This window comes from Melanerpes formicivorus, unplaced genomic scaffold (genome assembly GCF_026170545.1).
Source record: "Melanerpes formicivorus ecotype bairdi unplaced genomic scaffold, bMelFor1.0.p_v2 SCAF_16, whole genome shotgun sequence".
Lineage (NCBI taxonomy): Eukaryota > Metazoa > Chordata > Aves > Piciformes > Picidae > Melanerpes > Melanerpes formicivorus.
In genome coordinates, this window is record NW_027142368.1 from 15,511,162 (window position 1) to 15,533,342 (window position 22,181).

General features: G+C 47.6%; 1 protein-coding gene across 1 annotated transcript in view; it reads right to left on the bottom strand.

Annotated features, from left to right (window-relative positions):
- The window catches only part of NAV2 (neuron navigator 2), a 353,869-nt gene that overhangs the window by 273,652 nt on the left and 58,036 nt on the right, over positions 1–22,181 (bottom strand). The window lies entirely within an intron of this gene.

A 22,181-nucleotide genomic window follows, 5' to 3' on the forward strand; every position in this document is an offset into this window, starting at 1 on the left:
AGCAAGCGAGAGCGACGGATGCAGTTAACTGTTTGATTTACCTCTGCTACAGAGACAAATTCCACAGCTGAACAGTTATCATAAATACATTCACCAAGTCTCCTGTTCAGCAAGAATGCTGGGGAGAAGAAGATGGAGGCTACTCACACTTCCCTGCTGCATAACCTTTAGCAGATAGGGATTATCCTTGGCATCCACCCTCGCAGTTAAAGCCTTTTTAATAGGTAATAAACCTGTTTGATAAGGGAAGACATTCTCCAGTTAGATATGCAAAGGATGTGTATGTGGGGAGGGCAAGGAGAATCAATACTTAAAGGGTACAGACCTCCCCTCTCAGACACCTTTGGGGAGTCCACCCAAGGGTGCATTTACATATTTCAGCAGTTCCTTGGAGGCTGCAACCTGGCCAAGGACAGGAGGAAGGCAAACGGACAGGAGGAAGGCAAACAGACCATCAGGGGAAACTCAGCCAGCTTGTTCAGATTCTCTGCCACGATCCTGCCCTCCAGCTCTCCCTGCTCACTAGGCTTTGCCTGTGTGTTTGCCATTTATGCATACAGGAAGCACTGAGCATCCCAACAACAGTGTTAGGGAGGAAAAAAATGTTCTACAGAAGTGCAAAGATGTTTTACAAACCCACTGGCTCAAAACTGCCACTCAGAATCCTTCTGTGCCTGGGGCATCATCCCAGAATCAGTACCACACAGCAAGTATTCTCTGCTTCACTTAGCATCTCTTCTGTCCTGTTCTCTGCAATTCTCAGCACAGGAGAGACAGGGACCTGTTGGAGCAGGGCCAGAGGAGGCCACAGCAATGATGTGAGGGCTGGAAGCCAGGCTGAGAGAGTTGGGGTTGTTGGAGAAGGCTCCAGAGAGACCTTTTGGTGGCCTTTCAGTGCTTAAAGGGTTTCACAAGAAAGCTGGGGCCAGACTTTTGAGCAGGGCCTGTTGTGATAGGACAAGGGGTGATGGTTTTAAGCTAAAAGAGGGAGACTCAGACTGGGCATAAAAGAGTTTTTCTTTACAGTGAAGGTGAGGAAATTCTCACAAGCTGCTCAAAGGCTTCTAGGGATGGGCATCTATCACAAGGTCAGGTTGGATGGGGCTTTGAGCAACCTGCTCAAGACTTCTCACTGCAGGGGGCAAGGGGCTGGAGTGGATGACCCTTTAGAGGTCCCTTCTCTGACTCTGTGTCAAGTGCAATCGCCTGCTATTTAGCCTGACAAAAACGTTTTGTCAAAACGCTGGGGGTTTTGCAGGCAAATTTGCATGCAAACTGCAAAAGGCAACGACTTCCCTTGCAAAACCAGGCCCTGACTGAGTGTCTGCAGACATCAGGGCAGCCCAGGCAGCGCCCGGGCTGGGGCAGAAAGCGATAGCACACGCTTCAGCAGGCAAGTCAGAAGAGTCTGGCTCCGGCTTTGAGGAGCCTCGGGAAGCACGCCAAGGCGCTCGCAAGAATTGTGTCGAACAAACAGAAATCTCAGTTCCAACGCTGAGAGTAGAACCCTGTTGTGGTGGGATAGCCCCTGGGCTATGTTGCCTCGGAAGCAGGAAGAGCTGAGTCAACCCTTCCCGGGCCCATTTCCTCCTGAATCGGCATATTTGGAAAGAGAAACAGCTCTAACCTGGCATTTATGGCTTTTAGCTATGGCTTACTGGTGACTGTTTTATTCCCCTCCCCATGTAAGAGCCAGAACGAGTGGAAATTCAGTGCTAGCACCTACAAGAGAGTGTGTGTCTGTATGTGTGTGTGTGTGTGTGTAAGTCTCCCTCTTTCTTAGGAGACTGTACAATAAACAATGATACCTTTAAACTAAACCCACCCTTCCAACACATTCTCAAGTGTTAACAGCTGCCCAAGGAGGTCTATAACTGCAGGAGATCCCTACAGCAGGAAATAATTCAGCAACTACTGTCACCCTTCCTCGAGGATGAGAAAGAAAGAAAGAAAGAGAGAAAATAAATGCAGGGAGGATTGGTGTTTGTTGCAGCTGTGGCTCATCTCCATGAGAGATTTCTCGAGGGTTTTATGGCAAATGAGCAAGCTGAGCATTCTGCCAAAGGTTGTATTTATCACTTTGGGGTGGGTGGCAAGAGCCCTGTCTCTAGATTACCTCATCATCACTCATGAATCAGAGTGCTGTATGTCAATAAAAGACATTAGCAACACGCAGCAGCTAAACCAGCATCCCCGAATTAAACACTGGGTGTGCTTCCCCCTACTGCTTTTCTATCAATGTTGTGAGGGGAGGCCCCAAACACCATTGTTATCCATTTTCAGAGGCTTGGGTAAGCACAAAAAGCTACCGGTGCCTGTGGTGTGATACTCTGGCTGTCACAAGCTCCTCTCACAGATTCCATCCATCTGTTTTCCTTCCCTCGTTGCTGTTAGAAAGTAGCCTTTTGTCCTGCCCTCAGGCAAGGGGAAAAAAAAAAATTCACGTGGAGAAACCTGGTGGTCACTGATCTGTGCACTGCGACCATCTGCACCCCCCCAGCAGCTGCCTGGGGCTCCCCCCAGCTTCCCCCAGCCCAGCTTCTCCTACCAGCAACCCTGCCTGACCACCCCGCTCCCCTTTAGCAGCTTCATTAATAATTTACCAGCTGCAAGAGACAAAGAAAACAGCCTAGGAACACCACGGTGGGGGCTGAGAACATATTTCCTTTTTTTTGCCAGGATTGGAAAGCCAAAACCAACAAAAAAAACCAACCCCAACCAACCAACCAACCAAAAACCCCCACAAAACAACCCAACACACAGCTCGTGGATTTGGTACAGAGCAAAGAGTGGAAACACAGAATCGGGGGGAGACACAATCCTTGAATGAGGAGGAGAGAGATGAGCAACCAGACCTGAAACAGATCCGTACTTCAGAGTGCAGCTTGTCACAGCTGTCAGGATGAAATACATTTTACAGGGTCTGTCTTTTTTTCTTTGGAAGCAAATCACTGTAATATAATTTACTCCTTTGAATGGCTCAGTGCTGGGAGTTTGAAAGATCCTCAAAGAGCAGATTGCTTTGTGGTTGTTATTTTGACAGTAAGTCTGTTATATTATTATTTATAACCAATTAGAGCACTAATTACTGTTTTTACTGCTTTGTTACATTCTGGAAAGTAGTGGATAAAGGAATGAGCACAAGCCACGGGGAGGGAAGCAGCAGTTTGGACTATCTAATTAGGCTGGGGAGGAGGCTCTCACAAACTGCCAGGGATGACAGGCCAGGGAAAAGGAAACGGTGACACCTCGGTTGTGACCTGAAACTGCAGACAACACAAACCTTGAGGCTTTAATTGCATGGGTGTGGAAGATGGCTACAGGCTGCAACCTGAAGATCCCATCAGATCTGTTCTACCAAGCAGAGTGAGACTCAACTATTACGTGCACAAGAGGCCACCTAGAAAACCTGGAGGACCTGGGTTTGCTTCAGCAGGCAGCAGGTCTCCCTTGGAGCAGTGAGCAAATGTCCGTGCATGGTGCTAGTCTGTGCTGCATCCTTACCTCACACATCTTTCAGACACACATTGTGAAGAGCTATCAGCTTTTACAGTAGTATGGTCATGTAGACATCCTAACAAATCCTTCCAGAGGATATTACCCTCTAACCTCTACAGTAGTCAGATCTTTCTGCTCTTGCAGATAAAACTAATCTAGTCATGAAGCACGACCTTTAAAGGTCATCTAGTTCCAACTCCCCTGCAGTCAGCAGGGACATCTTCAACTGGATCTGGTTGCTCAGGTCCAACCCGACCTGAAATGCTTCCAGGAGTAGAGCATCTACCACTTCTCTGGGCAACCTGGGCCAGGGTCTCACCAGACAGCAAAGAATTTTTTCCTTCCATATAATCTAAATCCTCTCTCTTTCAGCTTAAAACCATCACCCCTCATCCTGTCACTGCACTCCCTGGTAAAGAATCCCTCCCCATCCTTCCTGTAGGATCCATTTTAAGGCCACTGTAAGGTCTCACTTGGAGGTTTCTCTTCTCCAGGCTGAACAACCCTGACTCCACAGAGGTGTTCCTGCCCCTGATGATCTTTGTAGCCCTCTTCTGAACCCACTCTGACAGCTCTACATCTTTCCTGTACTGATCTCATCATTTCTGCACCTCATCCTGACTGTAGGTAGCCTGGTGCAGTTTTAGCCTCTTATGCTGCTGTGAGTTGGAGGCATTGCCTGTAGCTGCTGTAGTGCTGTGATCCCACCATCAGCCTTTCTATGCTCTCCTAGGTCTGTCTGTGTCTCCACGAAGGTGCTCATCATACCTCCATCTGACTTGCTGGAGTCTGAGACATTTGCTACGAGTGGGCACTAAAAAGACAAAGGTCTTTCATTATATCTATCCTAATTACAGCCAGAAGCTTACAAGTGTAATAAAACATTCTCAGTTCTTGTACCCCCACAGCTTGTGCTCCTCTGCACCCCAAGGGGTGACTGCACGTTTGTATGACCACAACCAGTTTGCCCTTCGGTGCCGTTCTGAGCATTCTGAAGCAGTTCATGTGGATGACAGCACCAGAGATGCTGGCTTACAAAGGAGTTGTTAAAGCTTCACTGTGATGACAATTAAAAGAAAAAGGAAATGTGAATTTCAGGCCAAAATATTTCCACCTTCAGCTCTGAGGTATGCAAATACCAGGGTGGTTATCTCCCCTGAGTGAGATGAGGAGATACAAAATTATTCTTCCCTGTCTAACCCATTAAGTTTTCAGTCAATGCTGGGGCTGAAGTGATGGCTGTGGATTGTTTTGTCAGATAGATTTGATGCTCTGCCCATCAAAAGGAATAAATAAAGGGGGCTTGATTGCAGTGTGTTAATAACCTCACTGTGAGAAAAACAGCAGAAAAGCTCTAAGGACAAAAAAAACCTCACCCCCTGGAAGCTGAGGTGGGGTAATCTAGGTGTGAAATTAAGAACAGTTGCACAAATGAGAGTGTTGAACATTGCAAATGTCTGAGCAAAACTGGCAGCACCTTTCTTGGTGCTTGTCATTCAAAACTTGGGTGGTTCTGAGAGCCTTGGGTCTAATAAATGACAAGCTATTGGTGTCGGCTTGAAACCTAATGGGCAACATCTGAGAAGCACAACAGCTGGGCCAGTGACCCCTTCTGTCCTTTACCACTGAGAGGCTGCCTTCCTCACTTTGATTTTATGCCCCACACTGAGAGTCAGAGTGGGGGTTTGAGCTCTAGGCTCAGCCTTGTGTGTGCTTTCTGTCAGACATCCATGCTTCCCACCCCTAGATCCATGCTTTCCACCCACAAATCCATGCTTCCCACTCACAAATCCGTGCTTTCCACCCCCAAATACATGCTTCCCACTCACAGATCCATGCTTTCCACCCACAAATCCATGCTTCCCACTCATAGATCCATGCTTTCCACCCACAAATCCATGCTTCCCACTCACAAATCCATGCTTTCTACCCGCAAATACATGCTTCCCACCCCCAGATCCATGTTTTCCACCCACAAATCCATGCTTCCCACTCATAGATCCATGCTTTCCACCCACAAATCCATGCTTCCCACTCACAATTCCATCCTTCCCACCCACAAATCCATGTTTCCCACTCATAGATCCATGCTTCCCACCCACAATTCCATCCTTCCCACCCACAAATCCATGCTTCCCACTCACAAATCCATGCTTTTTGCACCCGCTGGCATCCCATCTCTACGTGATGGAGAGGAACCCTTGTGATGAGCTTCCTCCTGCTCCCAGAGGAGCAGCTACTCAAAGGAGGCTGTTGCTCAAATCACATATGTAAAGAGTGCTCTCCTTGTGCTTGTGGAAGGGGAATTACTTTGTGCTGCTTAAAAACAACGAAAAAGAACCCAAGCCCTGCAGCTGGGCCTGCGAACATGAGCGAAAGGCTGAAGCTCCAAACATTTAGGGCAAATTCTCGTGGGGGAAGTCACTGGCATCTCATGGGGAGCAACTGCTTGTAGCTGCTGATGCTCTTGATAAGCTATTTGCATCCTGACTTCCATTTGTTAGGCTGGAGTGGGGCTTTTCCCTCAAAAGTACCTTTGTTTGAGGTCATAACTTGTTGATAGCTGTTATGGCACTACAGGAATTTAGGGGTAACACAGCTACTCAGGAAACCTGACCTGCAATGCAGAGCTCTGACTTTATTTTGGTGAGGTAGCTGAACAGTTGGAAGCACTGGTTGAGTTTTTTTCCACCTATTCTTTGTGATTAATTTCCTTGGGACCACTCAAGTTTTAGTATTAAAGACAGAGAATAGTGTTTGGATGGAGAAAGAAACCCCAAACAATTAATCCCAATCAGCTCTGAAGGCTGCAGTCTGAAATATTTGTGATGGATATGGTGCCATGGTTTAGTCATGAGGTCTGTGGTGACAGGTTGGACTTGATGATCTTTGAGGTCTCTTCCAACCTTGGTGATTCTGTGATATTTAACAGCACCATGAAGTATTTTACCTGAGTATAATCCAGAGCTGAGGAGCAAGTCCCTGTGACCACAGGCAGGGTTCCTGCAGCAACAGCCTCTTGATGAGGCGTTCTCATCACCTTGAATTTCTGAGCAAGAGGCTGACAAGTGCCCTGCTTAACTATTAACCAGCACCTCTGTAAAACACTTGGCTCATTGCTTTTTAGAACACCATGGATAATGTCAAGTCAAAAGTAACAAAAGATTTATTTGGCATTTCAGAAGCAATAAAAGGTTGAGGTAATACTTCTTAAGCAGAACTGCTTCTGCTTGGCAGAGTGTCTGTTAAGGTTTGGCTCCATGTCTCTCTGACTCTGGGGAATCTTCCTCCCGTTATGGCATTCACAGTTCCACTGTAACCTTCATTAGCTGTTGTCCCTGTTGATTTTCAGTCAGCTGAGGGCACATCTTTCTCTGACTGAGAGACAACTTACACTGGCAGCCAAAAGCCTTTTTAAAGAGGTGAAATTTGCCTGTTAGGCAGCAGCTGTCTGTCCTGAAATCTGCAGGTGGCAACTTTATGCTTGAGCCTTTCATGGTCTGCTACAATTCAACTTGATTGAGCAGTTTAAATGAGCTACTTGGTGTTTTGTTTGGTTCTGCACCCAAGAGTTTGCATCTAATGGGCACAGCTGAAATATGAAGGAAAAATAAAACCTCACCAGTGTGTCAATGTCCAGAGTCAGTCACTGGAAGCATGAGAGAATCACAGAATGTTAAGGGTTAGAAGGAACCTTCAGAGTTCATCCAGTCCAACCCCTCTGCCAGAGCAGGATCACCATGGGCAAGTCACACAGGAATGCATCCAGGTGGGGTTTGAAAGTCTCCAGAGAAGGAGACTCCACAACCCCTCTGGGCAGCCTGCTCCACTGCTCTGTCACCCTCACTCACAGCAAAGAAGTCTCTCCTCATGTTACAGTGGAACTCCCTGGGCTCCAGCAAAACCTGCAGCACCTTTCTTGGTGCTTTTAACTCAACACTTGGTGACCACTGCCTGCTCTTTGACCGGCTGGGTGGCAAATTAAATGAGGAAGAGGCTCAAATGGAAAGCCAAGCTATGCTGCATTCCTGTGCTCATCCCAGAGCAGGCAAAAGGGGGTGCAAGCTACTGCAACCCTTTCAAATGAAGATGGGGGTTGTTGAGGCTGTTGCAGAGAGAGCAAGCAGGGCTCTGCTGCTGGGCTTGGGGCTTTTTTGTAATAGGCAGAAAACGACCACAGGATTATCATGTTTCTATGGTTACAAGATTTTGTCCTCTTGCAGACTGTAAGAATGATGATAAATGGATATGATGATCCTGCACTACACCTGAAATGCCATAAGGGAAGCAGGGACATGCCATGGGTTTACAAATGATTTGGTGTCTTGGACCAGGAACTGCATTGAGCCCTCCCTGCTGTTCTTGGACGGCATTAAATTAGGAGCCTGCTAAACCCTGTCTCTCCTCCTGCCCAGGTGAAGATGTTAGAGTACCTCACAGTATCACTAAGGTTGGAAGAGACCTCGAGGATCATTGAGTCCAACCTGTCACCACAGACCTCATGACTAAACCATGGCACCAAGTGCCACATCCAATCCCCTCTTGAACACCTCCAGGGACGGTGACTCCACCACCTCCCTGGGCAGCACATTCCAATGACGAACGACTCTCTCGGTGAAGAACTTTCTCCTCACCTCAAGTCTAAACCTCCCCTGGCACAGCTTGAGACTGTGTCCCCTTGTTCTGGTAGCACAGTAGCACAAACCACAGACTACCTCCTTTGGAACTGCCAGGACCAGGCACAATGATCAGCTGTGTAGTGCAGAGGATGTACCACGAGATGTTTGCTTTAGTGGCTATTTTCTACTTCCAGAAAAACAGGGAGTGGAGAGAAAAGCAAAGATGGCCCTGAAGAGAAGCCCAACTGCAGAACTCTTGGCTGCTGGGGAGTATCTCCACAGTTTCCCCACTGATAACCCACATGAATTTTACTTTTTCCAAGCAAAATAAACCAAATAAGCCAAATTCCTGCCTGCATGGTGCCAGATGTTTTATTGCCTTAGAAACTGCTGGAGGAGTTTAGGTTTTCTTTTTACACCACGGAAAACCAAGGTGTGTGGAAGCCAAGAGTCAGTTTGTCTAATGTGGTTATGGCAAGGCTGGGTGAATCAGGAGGGCAGCCAGGTCAAGGGCAGGAGTTAGGAGTTTCTGTGGAATGGGAAGCAGCACTGCATTGTCCCTGACTGAAATCTTGAGGGTTACAGTGCTGACAGAGGGAGCTGACATGATGCTGCCGAGGTTGATTGGATTAGAAGGGGATTAAGTAGTAATGGGATTGGAAGATACTTCTTGAATGAAAAGACATCTGTAGAGGATTTTGAAAGGGAGGTTTATAGGGTAGAGTCAGTTCAGCCTTGTGGTCGTAGCCTTGCCCTGGATCAGCAATCTGCACGGAGATGACAAGCTCAGAGCTTGTAAAGCTCAAGTAGTGATAAAGACAAAATCAGAACCTCAGTTCTTTTTTCAGGGGTTACATAGAATCCTAGAATGGTTTGGGTTGGAAGGAACCTCCAAAGGTTATCCAGTGCAAACCCCTTGCAGTCAGCAGGGACATCTGCCAGTAGAGCAGGTTGCTCAGAGCCTTGTCCAGCCTCTCCTTGAAGACCTGCAGGCACGGAGCCTCAACTACCTCCCTAGGCAACCTATTGCAGTGTTCCACCACCCTCTTGCTGCAGAACCTGTGCCTAACATCCACTCTAAATCTGCTCTTCTTTCATTTCAAACCATTTTCCCTCATTCTGTCACTGCAGGCCTTTGCAAACAATCCCTTTGCATCCTTCTTGTAGCCCCCTTCAGATACTGGAAGGCTGCTATTAGGTATTCCTGGAGCTTTCTCTTCTGTAGGCTGAACAACCCCAGCTCCCTCAGCCTGTCCTCATAGCAGAGGTGCTCCTGCCCTCTGATCGTTTTTGTGGCCCTCCTCTGGACCTGCTCCATCAGGTCAATGTCCTTCCTGTGTTCAGGGCTCCAGAGCTGGCTGCAGCACTGAGGTGATCATTTAGTTCCAACCCCCCTGCCACGGGCAGGGACACTTCCCCACTAGCACAGGTTGCTCAAGTACTCATCCAACCTGGCCTGGAACACCTCCAGGGAGGAGGCATCCACAAACCCCCTGGGCAACTTGTTCCAGCCTCTTCCCACCCTCACTGTAAGAAAAATCTTTGTTCCACATATATAAATATCTGTTTTGTTAAATAGCTATTAACAAATGCATTTGCTGTTTGGGACAGAGAGCTGCAGCCTAGTCGTGATTTAACCAAAGGCTTTGAAATGATGTTAATTACTGCACACAGAGCGTGGGGCTGGAAACAGGATGAGAAATGTTTGCCACCTTTCTGAGAGCTTGATGCATGTCTCACATAACCTTTAGGCCAGACTGCTTGGAGGTCTAATGAGCCTGAATTATTCAGGAGCCAGTGAAGATCAGTTTGCTAGTGATCTGCCAGCATTCCCGCCGCAGTGCTGAGCTGCCAAAACATCTCAGAACTTTAAACCAGCTCATTTTGACCAAAGAAATAAAAATAATAACAACAAACACCCAGCAGACTGGATGTTCCACAGAAAAATGGTGGAGCTGTGTGACTCTTTGCCAGGTGCTGAGCTTCAAAATCAAAATCTAGAGGAGACAAGAGGGGGATTTGCTTTCCCTTTCTCACAGCGTAGCTAACAACGCATCCGACGCCGGCTGCTATCCTTCCACGACAAGATCCATTTCTTGCAGGCAATTACTGCCTTCTCTTTCAGATAAGAGAGAGCTTTATTGAGTTTCCCACCCTGCAATTACAGTTCTCAAGAACAGATTACTACGTAGAAGCAGCCTGGATGCTGGAGCTGATGGCACTGGGAAGCAGGAGAAAGGTGCTGCAGCCCCATGGGAATTTTCGGCAGCGCCCTGAATAGACAGGGAGACACTTCGGTGCTTTACTGCAGGGCCAGGCAGGGCCAGCCTAATTCTTACACAAACCAGAGATGTGTGGAGCTGCAAAATGGTCTTGTCTTTAGTATGGAAAATGCTAAGATCCACTGTTAGCTTACCCCACACTTGGAAATGTGCAGCCTGTGATGAGAGAGACAAACATCGCTCCTTTGGCCAGCGCTTCTTGCACACCAAATGCGAGTGTACAAACTGCCAGCCCTGGAGAAAACATTTCAGTGCCAGCAGCAGAGGATAAAATGCTCCTGCATTTATCAATGATGTTAGAGACCCAAAGAGGGGCTCATTCTCATGCAGACACCGCGCTTCCAGGATTAGCATTCTGTTCCCAACACCAACCACAGTAGGATTGCCCTGTGGGATGGTTGCTCTTGGAAGGTGAGGACAATTATTTGAAAGCATGTAGCAGCCATATATAGATAATCTATCAATATGTATTTAACTACATCAGCTTCAAAGACTTCTCAGGACGTGTATCTTCCTACCATTTGTATGCAGCTTTGTGTCTTAGAACAACTGCCTCAGTGAAAACTGCTTTGCATTCCCCCAAGCCTCCCCCACATGATGCTTGTTCAAGTTACAAGCTTATGCAAATATTTTTCATTCTGTCACCACTCTGTGGGGCTGAAGCTGCAGGCAGGCTTTGGAAGCCCAGCCTAGCTGTCTGTGTGCAGGAGGAATGCCTCTGCTAGGGGCATCTGTGCAAATTCCAGGGCACCACACGCTTTTGTACACAGCATTTTTTCTCATTTCAGTTTATGCTCCTTGTCTTAATTATGTACTTGATGGAGTGCAGTTCTAAGTGCTCCCCTTATGGAGAGAAACAAAACAGTGTCTCTCCCAGCAAAAGGATGCTGCACAATAGATCTGATGGCATTGCACTATCTAAGGTGAATATGCTAGAGCCAGAAGGGTTTCCATTAATGGGGGTTTTTGCTAGTCTGGACAATTGCAGGAGGTGGATCTTCTTCCACAGAGGGCAGCTATGCTGTGCTTTCATTACAAATGCACTTGCATATTGTTTTGGCACCCTTATCATGTCTGTGTCTTTAAAGCATTAAACAGGTACAACAGCAGTGCCTGCCCCTACCCCAGGGTAGGCAACAGTGCCAGCAATGTAAGTGTGACTGTGGTCAACCAGAGATGGCAAATATCCTCAGGGTTACCTTGATGGTGTCTCAGGCATTCCAAAAGCATTACTGTAACTTGCTATAACTTGTCCCACATTGATACAGCAGGTTGTTTCCCATTGATCATGTGTTGATGTCTAGGTGAGCTCAGTGGGGTGTCAGTGCCTGTAACAGTGAGCAGCTGCACTGACTTAGAGCAACATTTCTCTGTCAGGAAGACCCTGCAGACATGGACACAACAGCAGGCAGCATTATTGCAGCTATCTATAGTAACTGGGGATGGTTGCACCAGTCCCAGCTTTCTCTTCTTATGTGACAAAATGTCCTGATCTCTACCACTTGCCAATCTTGCACTGCCACAATGCCCTGGTAAGCAGCAGTGGTCACAGTGCAGGGCTGTGCCCTTCTCTTTCCTCACCCTCCAGCCCAAATGCTTTACTCCAAAGGAGGAGAACAGATAAACCCAAAGCCTGAATTCAGTATAATTTAGGTCAGCTTTAATACTACTTAAAAATGAACCACTCAATTTATTATCTTGCTGCCATCAGCGCTGGCACTTCCACAGAGACAGCAGCTGTATGTTGTGACCATGAAGATCCCCAGCATCATCTTGCAAATAAGAATGCAGGGAGCAGTTTCAGAGGCTAGTAAACAGTTTGTGTTTCCCCTAAACTTAAGCTGTTCAAAGATTTTATGGGGTTTTTTTGCATGTGTCCTTTGTATAGAGCCTGACATTCACAATCTGGCAAAGGATTCTGTGCACCTTCACCACGAAATAGTGTCCTGGCTGGAAGCTGTGGTGTTCTCAGCACGAGCTGTGAAGAGGCAGCAGTGCTGGTCTGCTGGTTAGTCTCTAATTCAGCAAAGGCCAAGGGCTCCTGGGGAGTTAGTGATTATGCTTAAAGCACATCCTGCTGCAAAATTCTTCATCACAGTTTTGATACATGAGAAAGAAACTTAATTGAATTGAAATCAGTCCCCTGCGTGTGTTCTCTTGGTCTGCTTGTTTCCACTGGAGTGTTTCGTGCAAGACCCCTGCGGGCTTTAAACCATCCTGGGCTCACTGTGACTGTTATCAGAGAATCAGAGAACAGCTTGAGTTGGAGAAGACATTGAAGATCAGCTAATTCCAACCCTTCTGCCATGGGCAGGGACACCTCCCTCTAGAGCAGGCTGCTCAAAGCCTCATTGCCTGACCTGAAAAAAAGGATAGAAAGTGTACACCTGGGAAATGGACTTTATGGACAACCACAGGTGAGTCACTGGAGACAAGCTGGTGTGTGTGCAAGGGCAGTGTGTCAGATGGGTTCTCTTAGTGCTCTCCATGGACAGCATGGAACTGTGTGAAGTGCTTTAGATATTTTGTACTCTTAGGTTCAGCCCATGGCCCCACCAGCTCTGCTGCTGACACCCCAGGCACAGGGGCAGGCTGTATTCCACATGTGAGCTGCACTGAAGTCGGCCATCAGGCCAGCTCTATTTGGCTGTGTGCTGCCAATTATATGGATCACAGAAGCCTAGAAGGGCTCAGCTTGGAAGGGACCACAGAGATCATCTATTCCATCCCCCACTGCCACGGGCAGGGATGCCTCTCAGCTGGACTCAGCTGCTCCTGGCCTCATCCAACCCAGCCTTGAGTGCCCCCAGGGAGGAGGCATCCACAATCTCCCTGGGCAGCCTAGTCCAGAGTCTCACCACCCTCATTTGAACACTGCTTAAAGTTTTACTTTGGGAATTTGGCTTTTACAAGCCCCCCTTTATAATGAGTTTATTTGCATTCTCTTTATTCCTCATTAATAAATGATGGTTGGGCAGCAGTTTCAGCTGACTACTTTGCCTGGTGCCTGAGAAGCAGTTTCGTTCCCTGCTGGCATTTCAAGTGCAGCCTTGTGGCAATGCAAACAAGCTGATGTGGCCATGGTTTGAGCAATTAGCAGCTCTGCCCACCCCAACATCCTAAGGAACCACTTGCTCCTCTTCATTAAGTGAGCAAGGTGAGGTCATTAGCTGGCAAACCCCTGGTGGCCTGATCTCAGGGGGGAAGGCTGGCAGCAGCTATCAGTGCTTTATGGCATCTGTTCCCATTGATTTGGGGGTTAATTATTTAGATATATATAAAGAACACAACTCCAGGAAGGATGTTTCAAGAGTGTCTCCTTCAAGGAAGAAGGGAACAAACCAGAGGAGCTTGGACTAGAGGAGCTTAGGAGGGCCCTTCCAACCCAGACCCTTCTATGAGTCCATGACACATTTTGCTTCCAGGAAACAGCAATTTAAGAAACATTCTCCTGAATGAGGGAAAAAGAAAGCCAACAAATAAAGAGAATTAATGAGAATCAAAGGACTTAATGAGAAACACTGACTGCTGTGGAATAATTTGGCTTATGCTGTGACTTGTTCTAGGCAGGTAAGTATTGGATGAGGTCTGGAGCAGCTGAGACTAGTTGAGAGGCATCCCTGGCCCATGGCAGATGATTTTTGAGGCCCCTTCCAACCTGAGCCATTCTACGAGTCTCTGAAATACCAATCTCTTCTTTTCAGCCCATCCTCTTTACTTCAGGTTACCTGAGCTCAAGTTCCTCTCATCACCTGCAATGGGTAGAATTGAAAGCTCTTCTGAAGAAGACTGGCTGCAGTGGAAATAAAATGCTTCACTCCACTGGACATTCTTTTGCTATCCCTTTTGGTCCCACAGAGGTGGCAGGTTGCAACATCCCTCTCTTGTGTAGAATGAGAGCCCCATCTCCTCAGTGCACAGGAGAAGTAAAAATTGATTCTGCTCTTCTCCTCAGATTCCAATACCACCAACTTCTAGGGAAAGAAATCACTCCAGGCAAAAGGTCTTTGTAGCCTGAAATAGCTTGTAAATCCTACATCATTTGCCTGATGCTACTCCATACTTGCTAAGAATGGCTTCAGAACATTTCTTGCTCTGGAGGCAAGAGGAACACCTAAGAGTCCTTCAGCTACATCAAGGAACTTCTGCCTGACCTTTGATGTAATCTTTCATTGCTATAGCTTCATTGTATATGGGAGAGGGGAAAACATCAAGTGCTGCATCTCATTTGCAGAAGCACTTTGAAGTTAAGGTCCCCATTACAAAACAGTTTTACATCCCTGGAGAGAAGGCAGCAGAACTGCAGGCTGCTAGCCACCAGTGCACAGCAAGGAGCAAGCCAGGCCCCCAGACGCCGTGTTGGGATGCTTTATCCCACGGGCTGAGTCTGCACACAGCAGCTGAGCACCACCATCATTCAGGGCAATTCAGGGCATTCAGGGCAATCATTCAGGAAAGCAGGTTGGAAAGGGCATTTTTCAGGAGAAGTTTGAAATAAAACCATTTCTGAGGAGGATGCTGATTAAAGACCTGGAATGAGCGCAGGATGGTTTGGATGTGGCCAGAAAGCAGAGGCCTTTCTTCCTGCCTGTCCTGTGGTAAGCCACCTGGAAACAAACAACTCTGCAACTGCACCCAGGTGCCTAAACCCCTTGGTAAAACCACTCTTGGCATGCAGGGGCTACACTTCACATTTTCAGTGTGGCAGCAGGAAGAAAAGAAACAGCACAGCTTTGCTTTAATCTCTCTGCCTCATTGCTCTGTGTGTTCTAATGGCTTTGAGCAGCTTCATATGTTAATGCTAAAATGAGCAATGGAACAGTATGCACAACTTAAATTTACATCACTTAAATGATTAATGTTTAATTTGTTCTTGCAATTAACTCATTCCCAGTGGCAGTGGCAATGGTTCTGAGATAAGACTTGTTTGTGCCATTGAACTGCTGGTGTTCTCTGCCATAAAATGCAGTAAGAGATGATGTGCTCCTGGGTAAAAAATAAGATGAACTTGCCTCTGGATGCTGAGAAAGTTCAGGGTAACTGCAAGATTGCTGTCTGAGCAGGAGCTGCCCTACAGAACTGCTGCTGCCTACTGAATGGGTTTATTGGGTGTCAGGGAATAAAACAATTGAAGCCCTACCAAGCACATTTAACCTCGGAATAATGAGGTTTGTGTTAATAGCAGACACACACAGGATCACAGCATGCTAGGGACTGGAAGGGACCTCAAAAGATCATCAAGTCCAACCCCCCTGCCAAAGCAGGGCCACCCAGGGCAGGTCACACAGGAACACATCCAGGTGGGTTTTGAATGTCTCCAGAGGAGACTCCACAACCTCTCTGGGCAGCCTGCTCCAGGGCTCTGGCACCCTCACAGGGAAAGTTTTCCCTTCTGTTCCTGTGGCACCTCCTCTGCTCCAGCTTGCCCCTGGTGCCCCTTGCCCCACCACTGGACATCCCTGAGCAGAGCCTGGCTCTGTCCTCCCAACACTGCCCTGCACATCTTGATGACCAGGAATGAGGGCACCCCTCAGGCTCCTCTTCTCCAGGCTAAAGAGGCCCAGCTCCCTCAGCCTGTTCTTAAAGGGAGATGTTCCACTGCCTTCAGCAGCTTTGTAGCTCCGTGCTGGACTCTTTCATGCAGTTCCCTGAGATACTTCTTGAGCTAAAGGGCCTAGAACCAGATACAATATTCCAGGTGTGACCTCACCAGGGCAGAGTAGAGAGGGAGAAGCACCTCTCTGGACCTACTCACCACAGCCCTTCTAATCCACCCCAGGATGCCCTTGACCTTCTTGGCCACAAGGGCACATTGCTGGCTCCTGGGCATCCTTCTGCCCACAAGGACCCTCAGGGCCCTGTCCCCTACACTGCTCTCCAACAGATCAGTCCCCAGCCTGTACTGATCCATGGTGTTGCTCTTTCCCAGATGCAAGCCTCTACACTTGTCCTTGCTGGCTTTTCCTCATCTGATTTCACTGGGATTACTTGAAGGAATCAAATTATCTGGTGATAGAAATTTCCCCTTCAGAGGCCGTGGGAGTCCCTGGCAGATCTGTGACACTGAAATTTGCTGCACACCAGACCTTGCTGCCCTGCCATGCAGCAAGAGGAACCTTTTTCTGTCCTGATTTAATAATGGTTTTAAGTCAAGGAGGGGGCTTGCTATTTTTGTTTGGTTTCCCCCTGTTTATAACAGATTCTGTAGCTGTTCTTCCCAGTCTGCACCAGGAACACCTAGTGCCAGGGGCTGTTATCTCCAAGAGCAGAACTGACCCAAAGCCATGGATGTGATACCTTAATCCTTAGCTCTGAATACTGGAGCAAAGGGAAACTGTGGCCTATGATTTTTTCTTTCCTCACCTGATTCTCAACTAACTTCCACCAATCCCTAACATTTCTCAAAGGGCTTTAAGGCCCTCTCCATTTAATTTGTGTTGCACCTTGGCATGAGTTCTTCAATTTGCAGATAAGCATGAACCTTTCCAGGCTCTCTGAGCAACTGCCCATCCCTATAGAGCCCAGACACATAAAACACTGAAGCACTTCATATTATGCACCTGCAGCAAAGAGAGATTTTATTAGCCACAGAAGCAAGGGCAGACCACAGAACTGAAGGATCATCTACCTCTCTGGGAAGCAGAGGGACAAACTGCAATGTGCCTTTACCATTTCATTATCTTGGGAATTAAAGCACCTGATTAGTATCTCTGAGAGTTTCAGCTGCTACAAAGAACTGCAAGAGGGTTGTCAGATTCTCTCATCTCTGTGAATGAAATTAAAAAGCAGAGGTGCTGCAATAATGAGAATCGTTTACTCCACCTGAAGTTCGGTGATTTGTTGGGGGATGGCAAGAAGAAAGCACAACAAAAATGCCTAATATGCTTTCTCAGGAATTTATAGGTGCCTGCAGCAGATGAGGCTCATCTGTTCTTGGGCAGGAACAGGATGACAGGTTCATAGAAACATTTATGGGGACTTAAAATGCAGAACATGCCAGAAGAAAACATGTCCTGCTGATTTGTGGTGCCCATGGGAGCCATTTTCCTCAGTGGGTCATTTTATTTTCTAATAATTGGATGCTATCATTGATCTGAGCTGCAAGCCACCTGGTATCTTACTTAAGGAGCAGGCTTACTGCCTTGGATGACACAATCTTTCCCATTTGGGCTGACTCCTGAAAGTCAGCTGGTGAAGCCTCCACGAGAAGGCACAGCTTACATAAAATGCCTCTGCAGCTCAGTGTCCTCCTAGGAAAACTGTCATGGCATGAAAAATATCATTGGTAGGGCTTTAGTCACTCTTGGAATCTTTTCTCCCTCCACAGGAACAGAGCAAGAGCACTTGCTCTAATATATTGAAACAGAACAAACAAACAAAGCCAAGCACCAAACTGCCTTGACTCTTCCTGAGAAACCTTGTGGTTTCCCTTGGTTGAAGAGTTTCTCCACTGAGGCCTCTCTAGTTTGCACCCTTTTCCTGGAAAAAGGTCAAAGTAAAGATTTTAGAGAAATGCTGGCATCAGTGGACTTTGCCCCAGGCTCAGACAAACACTGCCTGGCTCAGGGTGCTCTGTAGGCCAATAAATGACTGACTCCTCGAAACCGCTAGATGTGGAAAGTGATTAGCCAACTAATTAACAGGCAGTGGTACTTATTAATCACAGAAAGCCTTAGCAAGTCACCAAAAGGTTGGCTTCGTGCTGCTCAAGCAAAGCAGCATGCTCCATTCCTCGAAACCTTGGTGTAATTGATGAAGAGTGGGGTCGATGCCTGCGGGCTGCGGCAGAGCCCGGCCGTGGCTCTCTCACAGCTCAGCAGTTCGGTGGCTGGCGTGGCAATCAAAGCCCCAGATTTATGTGGGCCTAAATAATTTCAGATATGGCCAAATGAAAACTTGATAATGAAAAGGAATTCAGCTGTGAAATGAACTTCCAGAAATGAGCTAAGCCCAGAGTCTCCCTGCCTTCAGCCCCTGCTGCAGCAACCGCCCCTTTCATTTGGTGTTTAAAATCCTTAGTTGTGGATTTAAAAGATAGAGGCTAGGGCAGATGACCAGAGCGTGCACAGGGATTAGAGGATTTCCTCTCTATTTCCCACTCTTGCAATAATTTCAGGAAATACACAGAAACAATTTTTCAAAGGCAATAAACAGGAATATGTTTCTATGAGCCAGCAGTGTGCACTTGCAGCCCAGAAGTCCAAGGGCATCCTGGGCTGCGTCCAAAGCAGCGTAGCCAGCAGATGGAGAGAGGGGATCCTGCCCCTCTGCTCTGCTGAGACCTCACCTCCAGTGCTGTATCCAGCTATGGAGCCTTCAACACAAGAAGGACATGGACATGATGGAAAAGGACCAGAGGAGGGCCACAAAAATGATCAGGGGCTGGAGCAACTCTGCTATGAGGACAGGAGCTGGGGATGTTCAGCCTAGAGAAGAGAAGACTCCAAGAAGACCTTCCAGCAGCCTTCCAGTACCTGAAGGGGGCTACAAGAAGGATGCAAAGGGACTGTTTGCAAAGGTCTGCAGTGATAGGATGAGAGGCAATGGTTTGAAATGAGAAGAGATTCAGATTGGATGCTAGGAACAAGTTCTGCACCATGAGGGTGCTGCAACAGTGCAGCAGGTTGCCCAGGGAGGTAGCTGAGGCCCCATCCCTGAAGATATTCAGGGTGAAGCTGGACACAGCTCTGAGCAAGCTGCTGTAGTGGAGGACATCCCTGCTGACTGCAGAGGGGTTGGACTGGATGACCTTTGGAGGTGACTTCCAACCCAAACCACTCTATGTTCCATTTACATTCAGGTGCACTCTTTCCTCACGTGGCTGTGGCATGAAGCAGCATTTGGGCATTGCAATAGAAATACCAGAAATGGCTAAATGAGAAGCAATTAGAGGTTTGTCTTGTATAGCACAACCAAAAGCTTTGTCACTTAGGGTGTGCTACAAAGGAAAAGAGTCATGGAATCACAGAAAAGACCTTTAAGGTCCCAGCATTTTCTACCTCTGCCAAGTCTGCTGCCAGGCCATCTATAAAGTTGCTTGGGCATTTCACTGAGCCCAGCACTGCCCAGCTTTAGACTCCAAGCAACATCCTTCCAGGCTCCTGTAGGCTCTCCAGATCAGCCACATTAATTTGATGTTAATGGCATTTGGAAGCCAATGCAATCAATACTGGCTCATGTGCTTCTCTCCAGCCAAGGAGTTCCTGTGCAATTTCCATTCCATTTGCCTCTTCTCAAGGCAGTTTACTGCAAAGCCAGTGCATCTTGTGGAGAAAGGGATGCATAAAGAAACGATCACTGAGGGGATTTGTGGCTGCTTTCTCTCTTCTTCTTTGCCATTCTGATATCATCATCTTTCAACAAGACAGCAGCACCCTGGACAACAAACACAACCAGGCCAGTCTGGACTGGCAGAGCTCATTGTTCACATTACCTGGAGACTGGTGAGGGCTTAATTACAAGTGCTGAGCATCTCTGGAGAAATGCATGTTTAATGATCTCAGAGTCAAAGCCAAGATCATGCTTTGGGCCTGATGCTCTGCCAGCTAGAGAGAACTAACTTGTTTAAAACCTCCCAAGGAGCATATGAGGTGGTTCCTCAGAGAGGTCCCTCGGGACAAGCTGGGCATGAATATTCTGCAGGGAGACTGAGGGTCAGAATCCAGGCAGTGAAATGTCTGACAGAGTGGCCAGCTAGGAGCATGGTTTTCCAGGGAGGTATATGGGGTCATAGAATGGTTTGGGTTGGAAGGGACCTCCAAAGGTCTTCTAGTCCAACCCCCCTGCAGTCAGCAGGGACAAAATCCACTAGAGCAGGTTGCTCAGAGCCTTGTCCAGCCTCACCCTAAATAGCTCCAGGGCTGGGGCCTCAACTGCCTCCCTGGGCAACTTGCAGCTCTTGTTTAATGACTGCTAATGAAAATGGAGTTTTACAGCTACCTGCTCATTTCCTTTCAGGTTTATTTTTAACACCAACCTGTTCCCCTTGGGAAAATGACCATCATTACCACACAGTCCTCCAGGAAGCACAAAATAACAGCTGTCACTTCGGGTCACCATAGCAACACTGCTGTAACTACACCGAATTTGGTTCAACAGATAGGAAAAAAGTCATAAAAAATGATATAGAGACATTCAGACAGCCAGAGGTGATGATAACAAATGGCTTGTAACAGAGTGGAGGGAATTTTCCTTCTGACTAGGATGTGCTTCCCCCTGCTCTTGCCAAACCAGCACAGCTAAGCTTAGCTCATCCCTGAGCAGATCATCTCCTCCATAGCATCCATCACCCAGCAATCTCCCGGCCTCCTGGTGCTGTAAAATCACAGAATCATTCAGGTGGGAAAAGACCCTCAAGATCCTCAGGTCCAACCTTTACCAAGTTCACCACTAAACTACATTGCTAAGCACCACATCTAAAGGACCTCTAAACACTTCCAGGGATGGTGACTTTACCACCTCCCCAGGCAGCCTGTTCCAGTGCTTCACCACTCTTGCAGTGAAAAACTTTTCCTGCTGCCCCCTGGTGCAGCTTGAGGCCATTCCCTCTTGTTCTGTCACTAATTACCTGTGAGAAGAGACCAGCACCTACCCCTCTCTTGTTCTTTCAGGTAGGTGTAGAGGGTGATGTGGTCTCCTCTCAGCCTCTTCTTCCTCAAACTAAACATTCCCAGTTCCCTCAGCCACTCCTCCACAGACTCATTCTCTAGGCCCCTCACTCTTGCTCTGCCCTTCACTGTTGCTCTTCTTTGCACTCACTCCAGCACCACAATGTCCCTCTTGTATTGAGGAGCCCAAAACTGAGCACAGCACTTGAGGTGTCTCCTGGTGCCAACAACAGCAAGTTTTCAGGGACTTCCAGCCCTTCTGGATTCAGATGTGTTATCTAAAGGCTCCTGCTGTCACATAAAGCCACTGCTCTAGGGCTCTGGCTGAGCAGCCCTTGACAAGAGAAGGTGTTAAGGCAGCATGGGCCACCACCACAACCAGCCCTGCTCCCTGCTAGCCCACTGGTGAGGAAGCAGCCTGCCAAACAGGGCAGCAGTTGTCACTCAGTGCACTCATTGAATGAGACTGCCAAATACTGTCAGAAACATCATCAGCTCACAGGCCAGCAAGTGGGGGATCCGGTCACAGGCTGTAACCACACCGATTCCCAAAGGGTTTGCCCATTTAAGTCACATTAACGTTAATGGCAAATCCATGCAGCCACAAAGACAGCCAAGTGAAGCAAGGCTAGAAGAGTGAATCTGTCTGAACTGGAGCTGAATGAACACTCTGAATGACCCAGGGCAGTGTGCCCAACAGGAAAATCTTAACGTGTTGTTTTCTGAGTGCAGCAATGAATTCCTCAAGCCTCCTAACTGGCTGCCAAAAGAACTTCCTCCCTTCACTTGCTTTGAAATTCCCATTTCATCATTTCCTTCTCTGGACCTGTGTTGTGAGAAGGAGAACCAGAGGTGCTAAAGCTACTTTCCCTGTAGGATGAGATGCCTCATTAGGTCCTCTAACTTCCAGCTTTTCAAAGAGAAGGTTTGGTTCAAGGAGGCAGCCACACTATTCACCTAGAAAAGTGGACCAGATGATCCCTGAAGTCCCAACCTGGCATTTCTAGAATGTCCTCTTGAAGAGATTATTTTTCTTGGCTTTGATTATTTTCTTCAACTGTACTTTAATCCTTCCAGCTGTTTTCTGAGGTGCTCACTAACAAGCATCCAACTCCAGGTGAAGCTTCATCACCCATCCATCCATCCAACAGCCCACCCAACACCAACTGCCCTGT